At 42.5% G+C, this 19,871-nt stretch overlaps 1 protein-coding gene across 1 annotated transcript in view; it reads left to right on the top strand.

The window, feature by feature from the left end:
- The first annotated feature begins 8,230 nt into the window (after positions 1–8,230).
- The window catches only part of TEAD1 (TEA domain transcription factor 1), a 186,374-nt gene continuing 174,733 nt past the window's right edge, over positions 8,231–19,871 (top strand). Inside the window, exons 1-2 of the mRNA XM_081152835.1 lie at positions 8,231–8,271; positions 10,421–10,481. The gene's annotated coding sequence lies outside the window, so the exon portion shown is untranslated. The remainder of the gene's footprint in view (positions 8,272–10,420; positions 10,482–19,871) is intronic.

Genomic DNA, 19,871 nt, shown 5'->3' on the forward strand with positions numbered 1-19,871 from the left:
TATATAACATGTTCATGATCAAGCAGCACACTAATAAAAAGGTAGTGGTGATGAAACTAGGACTCTGGAGTCTAAAACCTGACCTTAAAGTCTTTTTATGACATTTACTCATTAAGGACAAAACTCAGCATTTTCTATGTAAGAAATGTATAAGTGATTGGCCAGGGAAGCTATTCAGGAATTATCTGAGAAAAGGTAATTTTTATATTCTATGGAATAGGAGGAGGGTCACAGAATACTTTCTGGAAACCTAGAAGCAATTTATTTTGCCCCATTTTGCACTGGTCCAGAAAATTAGTGTTTATTACAAATTCAAAGGTGTTCTCTCCTGTGTCATATGGTTGGTTGAGCTGGTTGTGCATTGAAGGCCAAATGTAAATGTCCTAGTTGGTTTGTTCCCTGGGTATTAGTGACACAAATCTCTGTGCATGGTCTTGTTGATTTCCAGAGTTGGAAGGAACCATGGAGATTTTTACAGATGAGGAAACTATGGCGTAGAGACGGAGAGACTTTTGTGTTAGGAAGAATCCCATTCATTTATCCAACCATCCATCTGTGCATCTGGCAAATATTTATTAAGCCTCTGTTGGGTTGGGAGTAAGGCTTGAGCTGTGAATGAAACAGACACAGCCCTGTCTTCAATGAACATACAATAGTGGAGAACACGGCGGAACAGGCACTCAGAGTACAGTGTGTTAGGGCTGTGAGGACTGAAGTCAGAGTACCCGGGCACAGAGGGGGTGCATAGCCAGGGCAGGCTTCCTTGGAGTGCTACCTAAGCGAGACTGGTAAGTCATTTAAACATGGGGAACCTATGCCAACTGCAAACTGGGGCTTCCCAGTTCTCAAATTCAACAGAAGTAAGTACCACAAAAAAGTCTCTACATGCTTTAGAAACCAAAAGGCTTCAGGCTCTGTGAGACTCAAGTGGGCACAAGAAGTGTTCCCTCTAGTCCCATACTGTGCAGTATGTGGTGGCCACCACCCACGTGGGCTGCTTGGTGCTTGGAAGTTGTCATCTGAAGTTGAGATGCGTCACAAGTATACAATGACCACTGGATTTCGAAGACTTAGTACAAAAAGAGAATGTAAAATATCTCATTAACAGTTTTTTCTTTATATTGATGACAGGCTGAGATGATAATAGTTGGATGAGCTGGGTTAACAAAAGAAGTTATTGACATAAATTTCACCTGTTTCTTTTTCCTTTAACGAGGCTACTAGAATGTGTATCATGCCGCACGTGGCTCACTTTGCATTTCTATTGGATGGTGATGTTGGTGGTTGGTGGAGAGAGGCCCAGGAGAGGAAGCTGGTTGGTGATGAGGGCACAGGGTTAGTATGAAGAGGCGTGAAGAGTCCCTGGGGCACACTCTTTGGCAGGCCCCCCCCCCCGCATCTCTTGATTTCCCTGCCCTCTTCTCTGTTGTGGCACTAACAGCCTTACCGCTGGGATGAGGTTGAAGTCAGAGTGCCCATGAAAAGCCACTCCCATTATGAGTTGTGGTTCCCCTTGTAGTAAAACAGGTTAAGATTGAGATAGTGTGTACTATACAATATACTGATATTTTATTTTATATGTATTTTTTTCAAAATATATCTTTATTGATTTCAGAGAGAGGAAAGGAAAGATAGAAACATCAATGATGAGAGTCATTGATCGAGCCCGCAACCCAGGCATGTGCCCTGACCGGGAATCGAACCCCGATCGCCTGGATCCTAGGTCGACGCTCAACCGCTGAGCCACGCCCGGCCAGGCTATACTGATATTTTAAAGACAGATAACAAATTTGGCCCATTGCAGCATTAGGCTGGTGTGTGGGAAATGCATTCAGTTCACAGTGAATTACAGACTGGGGGTGGATCTGTGTTGGGTGGCGTGGAGAAGAGAATTCCATTTCTGTTGCCCTTAGCTTGCACCACTCCAGGAATTCCCTCACACCTCACCTCAGAATTTGCATCCAGGCTTTCATAGTCCTCCCTCCTTGTTTTGCCTGAAAAGGCCAACAAGTGATTGCTATTTCTTTTTTATCTTCAGGTATTTAATATTGTATTCCTGAAACTCAGCCCTAATTAAGTGCTTAATGAGTGAATTGCCATTCTACCAATATTTACTGAAAACTTGGATGTATCAGGCTTCTGCTGGGCTCCAGGGACCTTATGTTGAGCAGGGCACAGGCCCTGCCCTCAAGATGCTCACCTTTGGGAATGAGACAGTTACCAGGCCAAGGTAGAGAACTGTGGGAGATATGGAAAGAGTTCCTATTGTTAAATCCTATGTCTCAAAGGATGACTTGATTAGAGATCACAAAGGAGGGAGCTAAGGGACAGAGGTAGCTGACGGAAGTATACTTTCTTATAATTTCCTTTTGGATAGTGACACTGAGGAATTGTGTTTACCTAGGATTCTACCAGCCCTCAGGGGTTTCCAGTACTGTGGCAATGTTTGATATTAATGTTGCACCTGTATATTAATTACATTTTTCATTGTCAGTTACAGACTCAGAAGGTAGTGCACATGGACCAAATAGCCCTCCCCAACTGGGAGCGACTAGGGCTAATTGGAAGGCTCACGGAGGAGCAGTGAGGCCGAGGTAGTGGGTAGGGCTCAGCGGGGGGTGTTTGAGAGACGTGAAGTAGCTGTTGACCTGGCTGGAGGTGGTAGTCAGGCAGACAGTCACGTCATTTCGGCGGGAGATAGCATCTGATACTCATCCCTTCGGGCTAGTCTTTTAATAGTGGCAGTAAATAAAGCTGCCTCCAATGTGTTCCCAGAATATCTCTTTCTGCAAAATGTCTTTGAGGGGATGTTTGACTTGCAAGCATGTGGTTGATAAAATAAATACATTTTAAAAATGTAAACCTCTGTATGAGAGGCTTTAGTCTCTTCTCTCCCCAGGGGAAAATAAAGCCCTTCTTTAACCTCTTTTCTTCCCTAAGTGTAGAATTCCTGCCATGCTTTATACGAAGAAATATTTTTGGAATGTAGCACCTGCAGAAATATAAAGGGGCTCTGCCCAAACCACTGGGCTGTGGCTACTGTGTGGGTGGTTTCTTGAGGGTTTGTGAAGAGATATCCACTCTGACACCTGCAAAACATTTGAAGAGCTGGCCCTGGGTTATAGGAACTTAGATTCAGAGGCTTGTAAATTGTTTTTAGCTGAATTCTGTGGGCAGGCAGCTGTAATAGACCATTCTCTCTACTATTAGAGGAGCCTTAGCATTTAATGAAACCTTGCTAGAACAGGGTTCGGTGCCTAGGAAAGTTCCTGGCAAGATGTGGGAATGTAATATATAGTTGTTGATGAGTGAATGACCAAATAAATGAGTGAATGAAGGACTGAGGCCCTTTGGGCTTCAGAGATCTTAAGGGATGAGAGTGACCTAGGCCTTCCCCTCACTTTCTGAGGGTTGTCTGTAGGTCAGTTTCATCAGCACCTTGTTAGCACACGAATCACCTGGGGATGCAGATTCTGATGCAGTGGATCCGGAGAATCTGCCAATAGTGCTGGTCCACAGCATTTTAAGGAGCAGAGCAAGGTTCTGTTAGGGTTCAGTCAAATCATTAATAAGTCTTTAATGAGTTTCCAGCAGCACTAGGGATTGTGGATAAAGATGAAAGCCTTGGTCCTAATCTCAGAAAAATGTGTAGTCATAGTGAAAAGTCAAGACTCATCCTTAGAAGCTAGAGGAAAAGCAATTCATGTTAAACTCAGTGGATTGAGTAGTGGTCCCGGGAAAGCTGAAGGAGTGAAGAGCTTTTTCGTGAAGGTGCTTGAGCCACAGTATAGAATCAAAGGATCTTGTGTCTGGTTTCAATCCTGTGGTATCCCTTTAGCCACCCTAACAGTTGGGCACCCAGCTTCTGCTTAAATGCTCTCATGTCAGGACTATATCGGCTCTCGCTTGTATAGTACCGCCGTTTTACAGATGCAGAAACTGAGGCTCCTAGAGATTGACCTGTGTAAGGCTATGTTCTTTACAGAGGCACTGTGGGGATCCAGACTGTAATTCCAGTTGAATGTTTTTTTTAACTGTACTCCATTTGGCCCTGATTTGGTGAGAGAACAGAGAGGCAAATCCTAAAATCTTGACTGAGGATCCGCACTAACAGGAGAGAAGAAGTAGAGGTATTGTAGATTCTGGAGCAGGGATGACTCAAGCTGTGTTGAAGGAATTGGAGCACAGTAAGTCCTTCCTTGATGTTGTTGATAGGTTCTGTAACTTTAAGCAAATGACATATCATGAACCCATTTTTACCATAGGCTAATTGACGTAAACAGGAGTTAAGTTCCTACAGCATCTCATCAACATAACAAGATGACATTATTTGAGGACCTGCTGTAGATACCTTGAAGGTCAAAAGAAGCTAACCCTGTAGAAGCTAAAACTCCATGGAGGCTTCTCCTACAGTGTGTTCTGTCTTAATACATCCTAGAAGCACAGCTGCTTTGATGGGGATTTGACGATAACAAAGGGCTGTTTATTTCACTGGTACACCATTCTCTTATAGTGAGCTCAGGGAGGGTCCCCTAGAATCTTTACCCATGAATCCTAATCCTTCCTCTCCTGCTGAACTACGGTGCAAACCTCTTTTCATATGCTAGACCATTTAGGTTTTAGTTCATTGAAAAATTTAAATAATTTTTCTTACCAGATTTTCAGTATATGTCCATTATGAAACATTGAGAAAATATGGAGAATCAAAATATAGAGAAGTAAAAAGGAAAACAACTATCAATAATTGCAGCACTCATAATTAGTCTTCCAGACTGTTTTCAATGCAGTTTTAATGTGTTTGTCATCATTTTTACAAAATAAGTTATATTGTTTTGTGCATATTTTATAATTTTCTTTTGCTGGTGAATAGAATTTCATTAATATTTTTCATTTCAACAAATATTTGATACTGCAATTGGTAACATATAATTTCATTATGAGATATGTAATTTATTCCCTTTTGGTATTTCGCCTGTTTTTGGCAATTGTAAACCATGCTGTAATAAATGTTCTTATAGGTTAATCTCAGTGTAGTCATTGTTTTGGTAAGCTGCATCTCTGTTATCTGTTCTGGAAATGGAATGGTAAAGTCCAAGACCAGTTTGGCAGTGACTCTCATGGCCCTCCAGGTCATCCTCCAGTCCTCATGTCCTCATGCGTTTTCAGGATGTGGCTTTACCCTTGTGTCTGCCCTCTGAAACATGCTCACTTTTGACCATTCCTCCTCTACAGACTCTGGGATCCAGATCTGAGATCTCACTTTTTTTACTGTGAATGTAGCATTTCTAATCAGAGCAGCCTGAGAGAGCATTAGCTTTTTCAGCAGCCCCATCACACTGAGTCATTGAGCTTGTGGGCAACCCAATCCCTTAAGACTTTCTCATGTGATCTCCTCTACCCTATGCTTGTGAGTTGATTTTTTTTATTATTTTTTTTGGACCTAAGTGCATGACTTGACATTTATCCTTATTAAATTTCCACCTTGTTAAAGTCAGCCAGTCATCATATCCTTTGAGATAGTATCAGGAGCAGACTCATCCTTCATAGTCACTGTCCCTTCCAACTCCCAGTCACTGGCAAATCACAGTGTCAAATGATTCAGCAAATCCCAGCATTCACTTTCATCTTCATCGTCCTCCCTAGTTTGTGAGGTCTTTGGGGCTGAGACCATGTCCTATTATTTCCCTTTAAAAACCCTATCCCTGCTTCCATTTTATTATACATGACTTAATGGATATAAAGAAAATGTTGCCATGTGAATATTTGTTTTGATTTAACTCCAGGGATGAAGGCATGGTGGTATCACAGTGAGGAAGAATATAGAGAAACCTAGGCTGGGTCTCTGGGTGAGGGGCTTATAATGAAGTTGGAGAGACAAAAAACTGAGTAACAGATAAGTAACTGAGTAAAGATAAGTTCAGATACTCTTCTGAGGTTGCACATGGGTTGACTATTTGGGCTGGAGCTGATTGTTGAGATGGATCTTAATGTCTTGCAGTGGAGGGATTTCTCGGGCACAGTGGGTGAATGCCCAAGACAGTGAAAACTTGAGTTGGGGACAAGAGGGATGGCAGTAGAGATGTTTGCTAGGAGAGCTGAGCACAGAAAACCACCCATCCACTGTTTTGAGAATTGTGTTGAGAACGATGTCAGAGAGGAGTCTTTCTGAGTCTGTTGTGTGAGATATAGAACAAAAGTTACCCTCCCCTTTTCTTTTTTATTCATTGAGCTCCAGACTCATAAAGTTAATATCTGCTCACGACTGATGTTATCCTTAGATCAGAGGCTGAACTGAAATCAGAACCTAGGAGCTCAGACTCTTCTACCAGGGCCAGTACTCTAAGCCAGATTCATGGTGCGAAGGCGGCGTGATGGCCTCTGCATTTTCCCACCTTGGAGCCTGCCTGGGGCCCATCCACGTTTCTGAGTCTCAGACTCCTTGCCTGTGAAATCAGAATAACCTCACCCTGTTGGCTTCTTCGAGTTGTAGTGAAACACGTAAGACAGTGCTATGAGAAGACGTAAGCTTTGGGCACAGTCACTTGTAAGTAAAGACCTGTTGAGTTGAATGACAGTGAACTTGGCAGCATTTCTTAGTCCCAGAGAGGTCAGGGGCAGGAACCCTAGTGTTCCAGCTTCCCTGGTGTGGCTGTGGTATTTTCCAGGCAGCCCTGGGGCCCCTATATCCCACCCTGCAACCAGTTCAGCTCTCCTGGTTAGAGCAAAGGCCCTCCTTGTTCACGAAAGAGAAGCTTTCCTCCAGGAGGGGAGAAAGGTTTCTCCAGTCCCAGGGAGTTCCAGCACCTCAGGCCCTGCCCAGTGGTGTCTTGGAAGTGTCAGGGCTTCTCCACTGGGTGGGACCTTAGTTATTTGTATAGGGTGAGCTTTCGGGTTTCTGAGGTAGACAGTTTATTTCTCCTGCCTCGGTCCATGTACAATACATGGTGGTGTTTGTCATACTTCCCTCCACTACAAGAATCCTAGTTCATATTTCTGTGGAGGTGTATACAGAATGCATACCTACTCAACACACAAACATGTGTGAATGTACATACATATGTAAACATATGTAAACAAACATGCACTCACAACTAGATAGAAACATGCAAATGCACACCCATATTATTTTTAAAGAAAATGTAAGGTCTAAGATTATATTAAAGCTTGCTTTCGTCTTTTGTATTGATGTGCAGCAGTTATTTTAATTTAGAAAAGGAAACTCATGCAGGGAGATGGGGAGAAAATAACTCCGGCTAATTGTCAAAAATCCGAGGCAGTCCAGAAAAGCAGTGTGTCCAGCAGAAATTGGAACCTTTTAAGTGTCTGGCTCAGGAGGTGTTTTTTTAAAATCTGGTTTCGAGCCACTGAGAGCTTCCATTCCAAGGGGTGGCTGTCTTCTCCTTTCTCCATAGTTAGTCAGAGGATCCTCTTTTCCTCTCCCTCCCAATTCCTTTTTGGTTTACTCACTCTGAGTCAGCATGGGGACTGGAGCTACTGCAGGGAGGATTAGAAAAGAGAGAGGAAGAAGTGGAAGAGAAACAAGATCTTGTCCTGCTGTGGTGGTTCATTGTCATCCCAGGTCCCTTCCCCAGACAGAAGGTAGCAGTGGGTAGAGATGGGGTCAGCATGTTTGCAATTCCAAGCATTTCTGTGTATGTTATCTCATCACTACCCTAGGAGGGAGCACAGGAGGCCACTGAGGCATCGTGACATTAAACGCGTTGCCGTGGTTCACAGCTGCAATGTGGTGGAGTGGGCATTAAAGCCCAGACCCCTGCATTAAGAGCCAGGCTTCCTACCAAACTCCAAGTCTCATGGCAGATTTCTGCCTGCCCATCTTGCCTCCTAACCTGCTTCATTTTGGGGGGCACCTACTATGTGATATGCACTGTTCTGGATTCTGGGGTTACAGCTGTGACCAAGGCAGACATATAGACACCATGAGACATGCATCCTCTGGCCCTGTCACCACTTTGCTCTCCATATTCCCAGCACAGCTTTCTCTACGTGCGGTTACCAGGATGTGTCCACCTCTCACTGGACTGTGGGATCTTCGAGGCAGGAGCATATTTGTTACTCATCATTATCTCTCCAGCACAGAGCCTGGCCTGAAGTTGGCTTCATGCCTGTTTAAGGCAATTGAACGGATGTTTTTATGCGTTGTATGACACCCAACTGAATGGAGTAATCCAGATACTGCTGCTCCTGTGTCTCAGTCAGCACTGCACAAGTGGACTTTGTAGGCTATACTTCACCTGGACATCTAGAGAAGTAAATAAGGCAGGCCCTGAAGCCCTGCGTTAGTATGTGTGAATTGTGAACAGAAACCTCCTTGAAAGTGTTAATATGATAATTGTTTACTCTGATAGTTTGCCACTCAGATTCCTCTCAGTGAATCCATACATAATGTTCCAAAATTCCAAATGCATAATTTTTTTCTTCCTCTCATTTACTATTTCCATTTAAAACTGGAATATGTTAACATATTATAGCCTATTAAGACCAAAGAGCTTGATTTTTTTCTAGCCTTTTATTTTTCTTTTTTGCCATTGTCCCACTTAGAACAAAGTACTCAGGAAAGATAGGTTTTCATGGTAGCAAGGTATCTTAAAACAAAAATGAATTCAATTTAAAGAAGGAAATGGGATTAGAATATTATTTGTATTTAAGATTTTAGATATTTTGTTGAACTCAGCTACTGTTGTAAAATGGAATAGGAGTGATCACCTCTCTTCCTTTGAATAAATAATTTATTAGTGATTGTTCTTAAACCTGGCTGTGAATCTGTGAATATTCACTGAACGTGTTCTACGTTTTAGGTCCAGGTATAATCCTCAATGCTTATAGAATAGTCCGTGAACATATTAATTAAATATAGACTTTTAATCAAATTTGATGGTCATATGGGATGGGATGGGTTCCACCTAGAACCTTAATTTTTTATTCTTATCCATTCGCAAAGAAATATCATAGGTAAAGCAGGAAAAAGAAAAGAGAATGTTTCTTTGAGATAGAAAAAAGAGGTTTGCTTTTCTTTTAAATTGTTACGCATGAAAATATATTTTAGTTTTAAATTTTACTTTATAATTTTCTTACTTTTAAGACATACAAATTTATAATCACCATCTTTTATTGTTTTGTCAGAAACAGTCTGCTTCTTTTGAAGCAAAAATTTTATATATGTAATGTGGTCAATGATATTTTATGGGACTTTGAAAAGATTGATGTTTTGGACAATCCAGCCATGTATGGGTCAGAAGTCTGCTTGTTCTGGTAGACAGCTGAATGGAGTAGAAACAAAATCTTATACTTGAAAGCTACCTACAAGTCTGGTTTCAGTTCCCTTGTTTATAGATGAGGAAACTGAGGCCCAGGTTAGAAAAAAAAAGATTTACTTAAGGGTATATGGTATTTGTGTCTTACCACAGAAGTTAAGCTCCTCTGAGTCAGATTGTGTATTGACATATCTCTGGCTCCGTAATTCATACACATTCCAGAATATTTGACTAAACATAAGACTAAGCACACACACTCAAAAGTAATGATCATCTACATTTAAAAATGCTCTGAGTTTCACCTTCCCTACCTCAGATTCTCAAACATCTGTTGGCTGTGATATTTCTTTGTGAATGTGTAAGAATCAAAACCCAAGGTTCATGCAAGGGCTACACTTACAGAGGGTGCCCAGGCAACCCACAGCCAGGGACATGCCTTCCATTTACAGTGTCGTTTTGGCATTACCTGCTTGGAGCTGTAATTCAGATGTATGAACCCGTGTTGGGTTTACCCTGAAGCTACACGTAAGCCATGCTAAAAATCATTTGTGCTCTCCAATGGGGTGCTATATATTCTGGCCGCTTGCTGCATTGTGGGGTTCAAGTACGGATGCTTGCTTCCTAGCATCACTCTTATAGTTTGCTCAGTAATTAGAAGAAAAAAGCATTTTGCAGATGTGTTCTCCTGTGTGAAACATACACCAAGAGTAGACTTGGAGGTGTATATAGCAGTATAGTTTTAGGGGTGATGAAGTAATGTATATGACAGAAACACATACATGTACTGTTGTATCTGTACATGTACTAGCTGCCTTAAAGAATGGAAAAAGGACTAGGCAGAGAACAGCAATTATCGCCCCTGCCTTCAGCTGACCCCTCAGTATCGATAAGGATTTAGCAGCCTTAAAGAATGTTTTCTAATTTTAGCCCACAGAATAGGTGCTTGACAAATTGATCCAACTGCAATTTAAACTTTTGTTCCTGCAAAGAAGAAAATACTCCCCTGACCTCAAGTGAGTTTGAAGAGGTGATGTGTTTAAACCCCTGCACTGGGCCTGGCACCTGAGTCTCAGCCAGGAGTTATCAGAAGATGGGTGTAAATTATGGAAATGACATTGCTCACAAATCTCTCTTTTCTAATGCAGGCGGCTGTGGGAACCTGTCTGGGAATCCTCTGCCGTTGAATCCTTTCCCTTTCCGTTTCAGGTCAGAAAATCATTGGGTTTTCTTGTGAGTTTAACTTGACTGTTAACTGCTTAAGACAACCCCACCTGTGAGCTCTGAAAATCAGAGCAGCATTCTAGCCCCTCATTTTTTCTGGCAGTTAATCAAAAGGTTCAGTACTGACTGAAGGTGGTCTGTGTTGCACCAGGTCCTGAGGACACATCCAAGTAAGGTAAGGGTGCTGCCTTCATGGAGCTCAACACTAGGAGCTAGACGTGTTGACAGGCGCTTACAAAGGTGCTCTGGGACAAGCATGATGTGTGTGTGGGAGCGTGCAGCAAGCACCCCAGAATTCGGTTTGACAAGTGGACACATGACTTAATATTTCTAAACTCCATGTTCTCATCGGAATAATGGATATAGTAATACTGCATCTCTACCTAATATAGTTGTGATGAGGATTAGAAGAAATAATAAAAGATCCTGAGCCCTGTGCCTCACACAGTAGTCAGCGCTGAACAAATGTTAACTGTGAATATTATTTCCATTTATGCCTACAAGGTATTTTCTTAAATTTTTGCCATTGTATTTGATTTTAGGAGCCAAAAATATTTTTATATCCATCAATTAGAATTTTGCTGATTTGGCAAAGAAGCTGTGGTTCATCCTTCAGCCTCCACAGCAACTTGGAGTTTGGAGTATATGCTTGCGAAATGGAGGTGTGGATGGGCATTGTCTCTGACTTGATTCCAGCTGGACCGTGATCCCAGCTGCTGAGCTGGACAGTGCTGTAATGCGTCCAGGCTAGCACCTTCTCGGTTTTCAGAGTCTGATTTTATAGGCCTCTTGCTTTTTTTTATTCCCTTCCCTGACTGGTGTTCCAGCCCTGGCTTCCCCAATAGAGGATGGACAAAAGCATTTAGAGGAAATGAAACTCTGTTCCACTTATTAGTTATCTGTTCACAGAATATAGTTTAGCTTAGCAGTGAGAGCTAAGGTAGACATCGTGCTTGCAAGTGCATAGCAGTATGCACATCCCCCAAATGTTCCTTTTTTTGGTATAATAGGTAAGCCAGTACCAGGGTGGTTTGGGCATACGTTAGGCTGTATTTGACTCTTCTACCAATACCTAGATTTTAGCATTTTAATATTTTTGCTTTAGTTTTCTGAGAATATAGTTGATGATCCAAGAGTTCCTCAAAGCCTCATGGGACTTAAGCAGATAACTTTTATCCTTCAGGAACCAGTATCTCTGGTACTAGTACTAGGTCCATGAGTCTTACGATGTTGACGTTTATCTTCGTCTAACCCAACTCACTGTGCTTTGTAGAGAATAACTTAGTGGGAGCAGCTCCCTGTTAAGCATCTTGGAAACTGCTTCCTATTCATTGTCCATTTCAGTTTTAAAAATAAAATATTAGGAAATTTAATGAATTTAAGAAAGTGCTGACATGACAGTGGTCTCTGATTGGAGAGAGAGAATTAACAAAATTTAAAAAGCAAATCTTAAGTTATAAGTTATCTTTGAATGGGGTTGGTATTTAAAATATTAAATAAGCAGTACAGACATTGACACAATGGAAACCTCTGGAGGCCCCCAGGTGTGCCAGGCACTTACCCTGTACTTGTTGGATAGTGAGGGGCCAGGGGGACAGGGGCATGCAGTGGGTTTGGGCCACTGACTCTTAAGAAATACATATACACACACATATATTAAATGTATATAAATATATACTTATTTTAGAGAGAGGAAAAGAGAGAGAAACAGAAACATCAATCAGCTGCCTCCCTCATGAGCCCTGACCAGGGTTTGAACTCGCCATCTGGTCATGTGCCCTGACTGGGAACAATATTTTAAACAACCAGTATGACTGTACCAGTGAGGTACTGGTGTGGGTGGTGTGTGGGGCGAGCTGCATCTGAATTGCCTTTGACAGGTGTTCTGAGGAGTTAGATGGAGTCCTTTATCTCAATGCCAAGGGGACTTTTGTGTGCTGCGCCTGATGATCTCCCTGTAGGCACTTGGAAAGTGTCACATTAGAATTTAGGGTTGTCTATTTGGAAAGCACTGAGACACATTCCTTCACTCAAAAAACATCTACAGTGTGACAGGACAGTTTCTGTCGTTATGAGGTCCCCAATCTACACCAGTGTCTTCAGATTTTTCCTGCCCTTGGACTCCAGGAATCTGTCCTTAGGAAATGATTACAGGGATGTTGCCCTAACAGTGAAGAGTTGGGGCAAAACCTAAGTGTCCAACCATGGAGAAACATCAAATAATGCTACATTCATGACACAGAATACTCTACCGCTTAAAAATCATGAATACAAAGAAAATTTCAGGACTCAGGAAAATCTTGAGTGTAAAATGTTAGGTGGGCAATAAAAGAACCCAAAACTCTAGGGAATAATAAGAATAACAAGAAGTTGTTAGTGCAAGAAAATACATCAAAATGCATTGTTAGTACTGACTTCTGTTTGGTGGAGAACTGTGGGGAAAGTTTATTTTCTCCTGTGTATGTTTTCTTTATGCTCCACTTTTTGGGTTATCTAGGATATTAACTTTATCATTAGAAGTGTTCCATAAATATTGTATTTTGAAAATCCATTTTAAAGTTTTAAAAATTACTATATAAACAGTGGCCGAGTATGTTGAATATAAAAGTAGAGAAACACATTTGGGGGTTGTGTTTGTTGCCTGTAAAGGAAGCTGCTGACTCCATGGGGTAAAAATAAGAGCCTAGGTCAGCCTGCTCATGCTAGCGTGCGGGCCCCTCCAGGTTTCCATACTGCTAGGGTTCCGAGAGGCCCTAATGGGCTTGTTGAAAGGCTCTACTTGGCTTCTTATTAATGTCCCTCCCTGAGCCGTGCTCTGCTCTGCTGGCTAACCTTGTCAGAAGGTTACCCGTGGCTCTCCAGGGCTCGGCTAATTTTAAACCCAGCCGGCCAGTGTGGTGGCGTGGCATTGCGCTGCGGAGTCACGAACAGCTCCCTGGGAGACATGGCTGGGAAAGATGAGCTGAGTCCCGGGTTTTTCTCTTCCTCCTGTAAGTGACCAGGCACGCTGAACAAGCAAATAATAATGAGATAAGAATGAGCTTTTATGGTAAAAATCAGGATTCTTAAAGGTCTGTTAGCAGTGGCAGTGCTGGTTGATAATTGCACGGTGTGATGTGTCCGGCATGAACTGTGTGACTCCTGACAGCCCGAGGAGGAGCGAGGTGGCTGAGGTCCTCTCTTCTAGGAACTAGATTCTGACTGTTTTTAAAGATAGAATGAAAATGCCGCTCATTTTATTACTTATATGCTATTCTAACTTAACAGAACTCAAACTCTACTCGTAATAGGTTCCTTTCCTGAAGTTTTTTATTGGTTTCATTGAGAGAGGAGGGTTATTTCTTAAAAGTTAAAAAAAAAAAAGCAAAAAAAAAAAATACAGAATCTGCCTGTCTGCATGTCTACCAGCTGCTGGTCTGGCTGCCACTAAAAGTTGTCATTTTAAAGCCTTTTTTAAAAAAAAGTATTTGCAATAGAGTCCTGTTTGGAACACTGCTATGCCTTATAATACTCAGAATGCTGATATTTTAAAATAAAACATAAATCAGTAGTTCCAAAATAATGTGACATTGGGAAACCTTTCCCCATCAAAATTAACTTTAAAAAAAAATGTAGAGGACCTATTTAAAAATAATTAAAAAAAATTTTTTTTTTTTAAAATCTTTCCTCCTTTCCAGCACCTTCAGTCTGGGAATCTACATTGCCTGTTAGAGTGAGCTCAGTTTTCCCCTGCTGGGGCATTCATAGCAGCTCTCACACATAGAAATTACAATGGGAAACCTAATCCACCAGGTGCATGGCCTGCTCTTGGTGTTTATCTGCCCAGCCGAAGAAGGACAACTTTTCTTGGGCTGGGTCTATATCCACCCTCTTGTAAAATGTTGCTAGAAGCAAATTAAAGAGGCCTAGTGTATGGAGTGAACCCAGATGAAAGCACAGTGGATGGAGAATCAGTAACCTGCTCACTGGCTGCGGTGATTGAAGTTAACTTTATTTGAAGGGCCCGGACTGGGTCAGACCACATCCAGCCAGCAGCCTTCCTGCACGAGGGTAGCACAAGAGTGGACTTTGATTTTATTTTAGAAAAAATAAAACTGCATAAATCTTTTTATTAGCTGCTTTTACCCCCTTAAGGTTTTGCCCCTCCTTCAATATACTTAGTTAGCTTTGTCATGTTTGAATTTAGTTTTGAGAAAATTAAAGCTGAGTAATATCAGGAATTTGTTGAATGGGAATTCTTGTCAAAACCTTCATTGACCCAAATCTGACTTCTATAGAAAACATTAAATAAGCAAACTAAAAAAACCCCATCCCTCTCTTGTCCTAAAATAATGTTTTAAAAAGTACATTCAAAGTAGTTAAGTATAACATAAATAGAAGCTGCTCTGAACTGGATACTAAATGAATAAGTGAAAGTACATTTCTTAAAACCCAGTTCCTCTGTGACTCAGATGTCTGCTTTTTTCCTTCTGGACTCCTTTATTTCTCGCCTCTTCCTTCTGCACTTGGCCTGCTCACCCGCCTGGTGTAGGTCCTCTGTTATTTTTGTGGTAACCTGACACTTCTCCTGACTGTGCCCCCTAAGTCCCTGGGGCGTGAACTGGCTGTGAGCTGAAAAGGCGGGCTTGCTCCTGCTCCCGCTGCCTGTCTCCTGGGTAGAGCAGCTGCTGCAGCAGGGCTACAATGCCACAGACTGGAGGGGGTATCTGTCGTCTCTGAAGACCTCCCATTGTGGCTCAGTAGGCAACAGGCCCTACCCTGAGGTGGGGGGCCGGCAGCTTTGGTGTAGAGGCTGGAGGCCAGGCCAGCTAGTCAGGGTTTTGGAGACTGGAAGAAGGTTTTGGAACCAGTGAATTCTTTATTTCAGCCTAGAGTATGCCTCAGGCTGTCTCTGTGATTCCGTAGACAAGGATGAATTTCTTAATAGTCATAAAAATTGTATTAATATTTTATATTGAACTAAATTGAACAATTACTTATTGAGCTGGAGCAGAGATGGGACAGAATCCCTCCCTTCTGAAAATTTGCAGAATAGCAGGAAAGATAGATATATAAGTAGTAATTACTAATTATAGTTATATACCTTTGTTCAACAGCTATTTGAGAACCTATGCCAGGCACAGTTCTGAGATGTGTGCACACACAAACCCACTAATCTGCAAGCATGCAGGTAAATAATGTACATAATGACTGCCAATGATTGAGACACCTGTACTTCACACAGGTCATCTCATTTAGTCTTTATAATCGGTAGGTAAAATGATTAATTCCGTTTTGCACATGGAAAAACAACACCTGAGACACAGCTAATAAGTGGAGAACTCAAAATCAAACTCTTTTGGGATTCCAGACCTATGTAATCTTCATATATATTGAACTGCTTTGTCAAATAGATTCTCCAGTATGGTCCCTGCAACTGGAGGGGTACCCATGAAGGAAAATATTTAGCAAACATTTTTTGAGTTCCAACAATTTGTCTGGTATTGAGAGACGTTAAATGTAGGCATGTCCAAGAATTTACTGTTTGGCTGTGAGATAGTATCTTACGAGAAATCATGGCAAAGTGTATTAAGTGTGGTGTTGGAAGTTTGTATGAGATGCTATGGGGACATAGAAGTAACTTGTCTGAATGGAGAAATCCACTAAGGCTTCCCAGAGGAGAGGTTGGTGGCTTTGGTCTTGAAATGACTGTTAGACATTCATCAGGCAGTGTTGCTGGTGAGAGAAGCTTCTGAGCAGAGGGACCCAGGTGGCTGAAGGGGTGAAGCAGGCAGCTTGCTGTGTCTGCGCACCTTAGAGTGGCCATATGGCTGGAATATAGAGGACTGGACAGGTGTGTGAGAAGCAGGCCAAGCTTGAGTGGTCAAGGCCATGGGTGCCCTGTTATGCAGTTGGTTCCTAGAGGGGGTGGGGATCTGCTAGAAGAGTTCAAATGAGTATATGAGAAAAGTCATAGTTGCATTTTAGGAAAACTCTGGCTGAAGAATAGCGTAGGAGAGTCTTGCTAAAAATACATCTCCTAAGGATTGTGATTCAGTACTCTGTCATCAGAGCTGGGATTTATATTTCTAAGAAGCCACCTGTGTCATCCAGATGTACATCCAAGGTTGGCAACCTGGCAGAACCAGGTTGTTGGCAGTGGTGGTGGTGTGGGGACTTAGGTGGCATCCTGGCTCAGAGAGAGGTGGTGAGAGCCTGCCCGAGGGAGAGGAGCAAAGTCAGTGGGTTGGAGAGGAGTGGAAGGGATCTATTTAAGAGATGAGGGGATGAGTAGACATTCTTGGTGACAAGTTGCATCAGAAGGGATGGGAGAAGCCTGGGATGATGGCCCAACTTTGGGTGCTGCTTCAGCCAGGTTCTCTGAGTGGAATCCCTCAGGGGGCTCTGGGATTGGGTTCCCTCATTCAGGACCTGAAAATCCTTTTTGGATTTTAATGGGCGCTTTTACAGACAGATGCTTAGATGCAGAGAAGTGACTTTGAAGGTACCCGAGCCCAGTACGCCATTTCTGTGAAGCACACTTATAGGCTGAATGTGATGGTTTGGGTTTGTCTGCTTTCCCTTTGGGCCTTTTGGCCTCTCAAGTTGCATTCCCACCATTAGGCCATTGGATTGAGAGAGGGAGAACCCAGAGAGCAAGGACTTTGTAGGTAATTGAAAACGGATTACATTTTAGAGAGAGGAATTGAGGTTTCTTCCTTCCTCTATGAGGTTAGCAGAATCTGTAGAAGGTAAAGATCCTGGAAAGAAATGTATACCCCTCCCACTTTTTATTCCTAGAGGGGTGTGTGTGTGCGCGCGCATGCACACTGGGGAGCTGCAGAAATGTTGATGGAATCACGTTTTAGCCTTTTGCCTTTTTTACTTTGATACATTTGCTGGAGGCATTAGGGGTGAGGAGAGAACAGTCCAGTGGTCTCCTTCAGACCACTCTGGCCACGTGCAAGTGAAGGGAAAAGTAAGGCCTGATTTCAGAATTGGCTGCCTTAGCCTTTCTGTGGGGTCTTGCCCCACTGTGTGCCCTTGCAGTGCTTGTGGACCACTCAGAGCTGTTGCTGTGCACACAGTTGGTGCTCAAGTAATATTTGTTAATTGAATGAGTGTCTTGTTGTCTAAAGGGGGTGGACAGTAGCTGCTCAGTTCTCTTGCCTCAGCCAGTTTCCAGCTAGAGTGCAAGGTTCTTTCTGCTGCTGAAGTTGAACTGTAAACCAAGGACCGGGATGGAGGACAGGGATGGGGACAGGGTGAGGCTTTCATTGGCCCTTGAATCTGCATCCCTCTCTGTGTAAGACCTGTTTTGCAGCTCCCTCATTGTGTCATCATTAAGTGGCAGATTGTATTTCTCCTTGGAAGGGTGGGGACTCAGTTGTATCAGTGAACATTGAGAACCAGGGGACATTTTTGAATATGCAATGCATGTATTTTTGGTTAGTTGGTACATTTGCTCATGTGGGCATGAGCTTGTGTTTGCACACTATGTGAGCATGAACATTCTAGTCCCCATGCAGGCAGGGTTCAGGGATGAGCACACGACCAGCACTCAGCCCTCTTTAGGGACAGGGAAATAATGGGACTGCTTGAAGACCAAGTCTGATGAGCATTTATTGGAAGAGCTGAGACTGGGTACCTGGCCGAGTTAACCCTGCAGCTCTGGGCCATTTAAACAAGCACACCTGTATAAACTCTCATTGTTTTTTGGTGCATTAAAACACCTTCATAAATTTGAAATGCTTAAGGGATAATGCCACATTGTAGAACTGAATTTATCTAGAGACTTGGCATTGGGACACACTGAAAAAAATTGATTAAAAACAATTCTGATTCCAAATTTATAAAATTATTTGTTCTTTACCCCAATTTCTTGTTCTCTTTGTATGAAACAGTGCAGAACTTTTGTCACAATGTGTGTGGTCCCCTGTAATCTGGGCAAGCTTACTTTTCCAGCCTCTGCCCCATCCTTTCTGCTTTCTTGCTTTGCCTTTTCTCACCACTTCTCCTCCATGGACATCTTCTCTGAGCAGGCCTCTCAGCTCTCTTCTTGTAATTGGCCTGCTAAGTCCACTCAGGCTTCAGGACCAGCCTAAATGTCACCCCCCTCGAGGCTCTTGTTGACTCCAGAGAGAAAATCAGCTCCTACTTCTGTGCTCCAACAGCACTTTGTTTATTCCTCCTTTGACATCTAATATTCATTTACTCGTTCATTCACTTATTCACTTATGGACTCACTATTTAGACATCCATTCAGTTGTTATTTTGGGGGAGCATTTACTGTGTGCCAGACACTCAGTTAAATGCCCAGGATAGAAAAATGATTAAAGGCATGGACCTTATATGGGTCTCACAGACCCACAGACAAGGGTGACAGACACATAAGTCATTCCTATGCAGTGAGTGAACAAAGGTGCTACCTGCAGGAATGTAAGGAGGGAGTTGGGGCTTGAAGTCTTAAGGATAATTAACTTTCTTATCTGTCTCCTTGCTGGAAGGGTGCTCCTTGAGGGCAGGAAGGGTAACACATTTCTTTTACCTCCACCTCTTTAGTATCTGGCACATGAGTGGGGAGACATGGGAGAGGGAGATAATTATAAAACAGAAATAATTTCCCTATCTTGTTTCAGAATGAATTTAAGGCATCTTGCAAGGCTGTAAAATAGCTTAAATTAAAAGGGGGAAAAGAGGGAAGAAAAAGAAGGGAATAGAGGTAGGGACCTAAAGTGGATTTAGGAATGAAACCAAACTTCCCAACCAAAATCACCTCCGTGCTTTCCCTGAGGGGCCTGCCGGAGTGGCTCAATGCACCTTGGTAGCCAGTGAGTAAAGCCGAGGCCTAGCTAGTTGACCACAAGCTATAAAACACATTGTTGTTTTATGTTTTATCGAGCTCTCCTTTGGGTTTTTTGTAAAGAGCAACCTGTGTGATGTGCTGAAGGACACCCCAACATCCTTGTAGAAAATCTAGTTACTAATTCAGGGTTGTTTCTTAGTATGCTAATGACATCTCATAAAAGCATAATTCAATAAAAGCAATTATTCAGAGCTCCTGGAATAAACTTTCTCTGAGGTAACTGTGGAGTCAGAAAGGTACTGGAACAAACAGGTTAGTTCTGTTGTTCTATGTTGTTCCACTTTTTTTGTTTTTTTGTTAATCCTCACTGGAGGATATTTAGTCCATTGATTTTTAGAGAGTGGAAGGAGGGAGGGAGGTGGAAGGGCGGGGGAGGAGAGAGAGGGAGGGAGAGAGAGAAACATCAGTGTGAGAGAGAGACATTGATTGGTTGCCTCCTGTACATGCCCCAGGCAGGGCCAAGGATCAAACCTGCAACCCAGGTACTTGCCCTTGACCTGGAATTGAACCTGAGACCCTTTTTGCAGAGG

The sequence above is a fragment of the Miniopterus schreibersii genome (assembly GCF_964146895.1).
Source record: "Miniopterus schreibersii genome assembly, chromosome: 12".
Taxonomy (NCBI): Eukaryota; Metazoa; Chordata; class Mammalia; order Chiroptera; family Miniopteridae; genus Miniopterus; species Miniopterus schreibersii.